The sequence below is a fragment of the Sander lucioperca genome, chromosome 6 (genome assembly GCF_008315115.2).
Source record: "Sander lucioperca isolate FBNREF2018 chromosome 6, SLUC_FBN_1.2, whole genome shotgun sequence".
In the NCBI taxonomy this organism is placed as follows: domain Eukaryota; kingdom Metazoa; phylum Chordata; class Actinopteri; order Perciformes; family Percidae; genus Sander; species Sander lucioperca.
In genome coordinates this window covers 36438553-36444627 of record NC_050178.1, presented here as the reverse complement: position 1 = coordinate 36444627, position 6075 = coordinate 36438553, and positions in this window count along the sequence as shown.

Below are 6075 nucleotides of genomic sequence, written 5' to 3'. Positions count from 1 at the left end.
CATAGAGGCAGGCAGATTTTTATTTTTAAAGGCCAGTTATTTCATAGATCCAGGATACTATGCATCCTGATAAAGTTCCGTTGGCCTTTGGAATTAAAATAGCCCCACATCATCACATACCCTTCACCATACCTAGAGATTGGCATGGTTTTATTTCAGTTAGCCTAATAGCTGGTTTGATTTGCATTGAGAGATGATTTTCTGGAACGTACCCCATGCCAATCTCTAGGTATGGTGAAGGGGATGTGATGATGTGGGGCTATTTTAATTCCAAAGGCCAAGGTAACTTAATCAGGATGCATAGTATCCTGGATCTATGAAATAACTGGCCTTTAAAAATAAAAATCTGCCTTCCTCTATGGGAATTTAACATAGGGGTGTACTTACTTATGCCCCCTGTATTTTAAGGAAGAACATTTATTTATTTACGATACATTATTCATTCACAAAGAAAAGTAGTGTCCTTAAAGATTGGATTTTTCCTCATTTTTTTAATTAAGGATTTTTTTATTCCTCTTTTTAGTCAACTTTAGCATGGGTGTGCTAATTTTTTCACGTGACTGTATATTACATTTTTATATTTTCCAATGTCTTTACAGGCCCTGTTTCCTGTGTACCCTGGGTATGCCTGTGCCTGTGGCCCTAGATCAGCGTGTGTGTGTGTGTGTGTGTGTGTGTGTGTGTGTGTGTGTGTGTGGTAATATGAAGCAAAATCGATTTATTTTTTAGTTGCTAATTCAATGATTGAACCTTTGGGTATCCTCATAATTGACTTCATTCATTATCATCATTACTCATGTTCAACTATTTATGTTGCTATTAATTGTTTTACCCAAAGCTACACAGACTGGTTTCATGATGGGAAACTCAGACGTCCAGTTCGTGTTGTTGAAAGAGTCTTTTTTCCATCCAGTTGAATTGTGTTGATAGCAAATTGCAAACCAAACGTATGGTGTAGTTTTACATAAGCACAGCGCCCTGCTCATATACATTTTTGTAGTTCCAGAGTGGATCGAAAGCCCACTGTCCAAACTCTGTTTGATGGACTGATCCTGTCTGTCGCTGCTCTACCCACAAGTCCTCCAAAGCTAAATATTTAAACGTGACATAGCTGACTGTTGGGGTTTATTTAACTAAAAGTTTGAGTTTAAACCATTACAGGAGAGCTCTGGAGAAAGTTCAAACATCCCCCCTTGGCATAGAATATTTTTTGCAGATGCAGACGTTTACATCGCTAGGCCAAACACTTTTCATTATTCCTCACCTTCTATTTCACTATTCAATCCCATGTTTCTCTGCTTTTCCTTTTATCAAATGTTATCGCTAGATTTGAATTTTATAGTAGTACCATAAACCTACTGAGCATATGGCCTGCTCCAGAGGCTGACCAGCCAAATACACATTCAACATGTGTTTCTTTTGTTGCACTTTCTCACCCTAACTGGATATATGGGTTTTACCTGGCTTCTTTACAAAGAACAGTGTGTACAAACTCTCAAACTCCAAATAATGGCTTTTGTGTTGGCTTGCCTTCTGAAAATAAGCAGTGAGATCATATATCAAGACTGTGGCTGCCACCCCACAATTGTGGTCCAGCTAATGAGTATGCAAATTTTCATTATTAATGATGGAACATCTGGTAGGTCAGCTTGTGGCCACGGGTGAGGGCTGCAAGATGATTTGTTACAGAGAGAGCACCAGAAATAAAAGTCAGAAGAGGTTTAGTTGATGGAGCGATGTAGTGAATGAAACAAAAGCCCACACTGAGAGAGAGAGAGAGAGAGAGAAAGAGTGTGTGTGTGTGTGTGAGAGAGAGAGATAGAGAGTGTCAGAAAATCAGTATCAACTCCCACACCACTCATCTGGGTCATGATGACAAGGTGGAGAAGTGGAATATCAGTGGAGGCTGAATGAGAGAGTTGAGTCAGAGAAATGTGCTGCAGGGTGCTGAATGTGGGAGGTTCGGAGGTGGGTGGTTCATTCATGGAGCCACAAGATCATTCTGCATCAGAGCTAGCACTTAATGTGTTGCTGTGAGAGAAATGAGAGATTTTTGTGCATTACTTCACAATTTTCTTTTAAAGGCGATCAGCTCCTCTCCCAAGTGGCACGAAAACATGAACAATAATAATGTCCCAACTAGGCATGGGCCGGTATACGATTCTGACGGTATGATAACCTTCAGCAAAAATATCACGGTATTGCAATTACAGCTTAAAAATGTATTTATTTTAAATATCTGGGTAAAAAAAAGCTTTTTTTCCATTAAACACAATGTATTTTATTTTTAAACACACTGCACACTGTCAGGGAGACGGATTACTGCATTTTCTGTCCTTGACCGCTCATAAAAAAATGTATACCTTAGGAATGGTATGACAGAAATTTTTTGTGGTTTTGAAACCTTGACTTTTTCAAACCACGGTATATCTTGAAACCGGTAACTGGCCCATGCCTAGTCCAAACTTATTTTTCACTTTCTCTTGTTTGCCATTCCTCATATCCCACTGCGTCCACTACAGTATTTCTTTACTTCCTACAACTGTTCCTCCCTCTTTTTCTTTTTTTTCAAACCAGCGCATGACCTAGTTATATTTTGAATCAGAATCCACATGTACAGTCGGGCTGAGAAAAGCTCATTGACAAACTGCCGTTGTTGGGCACAGCGCGCTGGAAATTGAACTGCGTCGCCCTGGAGAGTACTGTCTACTGTGGAGATGGATGGTCTAATGGATAGACGAAGGTGGAGGGCTTGGAGTGTGTTTTTCCTCTGTGCTGAAGTGTAAGTGGGCCAGGAGGGGCAAAAAAATAGCTTCAGTCCCCAGGAGGAGTCACTCCACAAAGTCACCTCCTTGCCCTGGGCCTTCAAGCGTGAAACTTGTCCATACTCTTTCTTTCCTCTTTCTCTCTCTTTTTCTTTCTCGTTGTCTCTCTCTATTTTCCCCTCTGTGGCTTAATGGCTTACCCAGGCCTCTGCATGAGCAAGATCTCTGCAGCAAGAGCTGAGTTTGTGTGCTAACGAATCCCCAAGCTAATTAGAATTTCAGCCAAGCTGGCTACTCTCCTCATTTCCTTGCCATTTCCCTCCCTTTGGACAAATACAATTTCACCCCTCAACCCGCGCAGAATTAATCCAGTTAATGTTCAACATGGGGTGAATAATGGCCACTTATCTGCTGGGAACATGGGTACAGAGAGGCTCTTGGGTGTAGGACCCATAGTGAGACCCCAGTTTTGTGTCACACTAAATCTGCTTTCTGGGCAGAGTAGTTGGGCCGCAGTACTGCTAGTTCATGGTAGAGGGGAGGTCAGTGTGGCTTCAGAATGACACTGCTCTCACGGAATGGGTTAGGAAAACCAGTGAACCTTTATACTAAAGCCATTTCCTCTTCTTTGTGACTGGATGCGAGTGTTCACATGAGTCAATACACCCTTAATGTAGCGGAAGGACCTTTATCCAACAGCAGGTAAGCAAACATACTCACCAGGATTATCAGCACTGGTTGTCACCAACTTCCACATCATCTCCAATGTGCCATGCACTGAGTTTAACACCCCGGTTGCTTGATTTGTTGGTCTTTGTCCTAGCACAGAATCCAGCAATTAAAGATTAACCCATTCTGCTCCAGGTTTTCTTTGGTTATGCTTGAAACATGTTGGCTTAAACAAAGACCACATCTAAAGGCCAAAGTGTCCATAGCCGTTCCGAACGGCCACTCTCAATGGCGGGTTAAAAATCCTGCCGTCATGGAGACAGGCGAGACCTAACCATTCCTATTATATGACAGAAATAGTTGTGTGAAGAATGAAAAAAGAGAGCCTGAGAGAAAAGTTCATGCTTTCTTTCTCACCTCTATACACTACCGACCAATCGCTTTTTGAAATGGGCGAGCTTTCAGTAAAGGAAGTTACAGAAACTGTTCTATACAGCCACCTGATTCCAAAGCCGAAAAGGTGTACGAGAGATGGGTTCAGGCGCTGTTAAGGCATATTTATAGATGTAAATTGGGTTTGGGTAAAGGGTTTACAATGTAGCTGCATGGCGGCTACATGAGTAGGCTCAGTGGTATCTACAGCAGGACTTTCGTTAACGCCTGGTGACGTTTCGACAAGCAACTGACTTTTAGGCATGCTGGCACCTTAATACTCCCTGTTGTCTTTATAGAAGTTATTCTTCAACTTATTAACACTATAATTTGCGGTTCTGGAGACCTTATCTTGACCCATCTGTACACATTTTACTTTACAATATAGTTTTGATTTCATTGAGATCCCTGAACTCTAATTGCAGTTTTACAATTAATTTCGGTCACTTTTTCTCCGGTCAAACCTCCAAAATCCCCTTGCTGCTCCCTATACTTCTCATTGCAGATCAGGTCTGGTTGCTAAGGAATACTATGAAGTGATAATATTACCCTGCCCTCAAAATCATGTTTGCCTCAGTTCTAGATCAGTTGGTTTAAGGGGCTGCAACACAGTTCAGTGGCCAGTTGGGGATCAGATTCTGGGAAGTGTAAATACTTAGAGTAGTTAGAAATTAGCTTAAGAAACCTGCAGCAGTGGGATAGAAAAGCTATATGGGAGAGAAAGCTGGTTCTGTCCCTCCCTCCCAACATGTCTGAGCTATCAGCTGTTGGGGTGAGTCCCAGCTGCCTCGTGTGTTGACTCTCGAGTGATAGCCATCAGCATTTGCTACATGAAAGGAGAGGAGACTGGTGTTCCTAAAAAAGCAGATGAGAAATAAAGATTAGGACGCTATGTTGGGATGTTGGCAACATTTCAAATCGAGATAAAGGCATTGATTTATCAGGAGTGTTTTTCTGACCATATCATGCAGTATATAAATCAGTTCCTTCCCTCGTAAGAATAATGTTCTTGTAGGATAAGATCCTTTGTGGCAGTACAACTTTCTTGCATACTTCAGATAGGGCTCCTGGCTTCCAGGCGAACATGTATTTATAATATCTCTTATCCTGTGCTTTGATAGAGACAAAAACCTCAATATGCTTATGCATGCTTAGGAAGGGAGTAAACCTGGCTCTGTGTCTAAAATTACCAAGTAGAGACTCTCGGTGCATGCCAGGGGTCCATGCATGCAATGCTATCTGTGGTATGTCCCCCAAGCTGGCCTCTACTGCTTTTATTCAGTCCTCTCATGGCATTTAAAACAGCTCACTGCAGGTCAAGGAACACTTTATTGGGGAAAAGGGAATGACTTATTGGGGTAAATGGCTGGCCCCAAACCAGTTGACCCATTCTGTGGTCGCTCCGAGCAGAGGACACTGTCACTTAGAGCTCCTCATAAAATATTGTGGATAAGCTATAAGTACAGCCTGAGCTGTAATTGATATTCTTGTGTTTGTAAAGGGGCCGCGATTATATGTTCTTATATATGAGACCTAGTCAAGGCGGGAGCCGTCGCGCCACGTGTGAGAGGAGAATCCAGGGCAGAAAGACGGCTTTCACTAAAAAAGAAAAGCAGCGCTTTAGTCTGACTCCAGGGAAGCCAGGGGAACAGTTCCTGAAAGGAGAAAAGAGACTGCAGCACTGTCCTTAAAAACTGAGGAGGTTGTTCAGATCTGCTGGCTGTTTTCAGCAGCTACAGCAAAATTCTTCCTTGTGCAGCTTTGCATACATTATTTCAAAGTAAGCTTTTTATATTCCTTGACACATTTTGTTTTTACTTGTGTTTGGCCAACAGGCAGCAGTGGGGCACTTTGGGAAAAATATACACAAATCTTGATTTAATTACTCTCTAACCCATTTCCATCCATCTTCCAAGATGCCTTCTGAAATCTTCCACAAATCTGTTCAGCTTTGATTGCCAGAAAACTTTTGGCCATTTTTCCTTGTTCTTGACACATTTTGTCTTACACAAATATGCAAATGAGGAGCAGCAGTGGGACGTGGTTTAACACACATCGTAGGAACAAGAGAAGAGAAATAGCAGAGATTGTCACATGAGTGTTTGAGAGATTAAGGAACCAAAATAGCTGAGATGGTGGCAATCTGCTGAGGAACTATTGTGCTGTTTATGTTGTTGCTAATAGCGGAGCTAACTGACTCCACATGCTC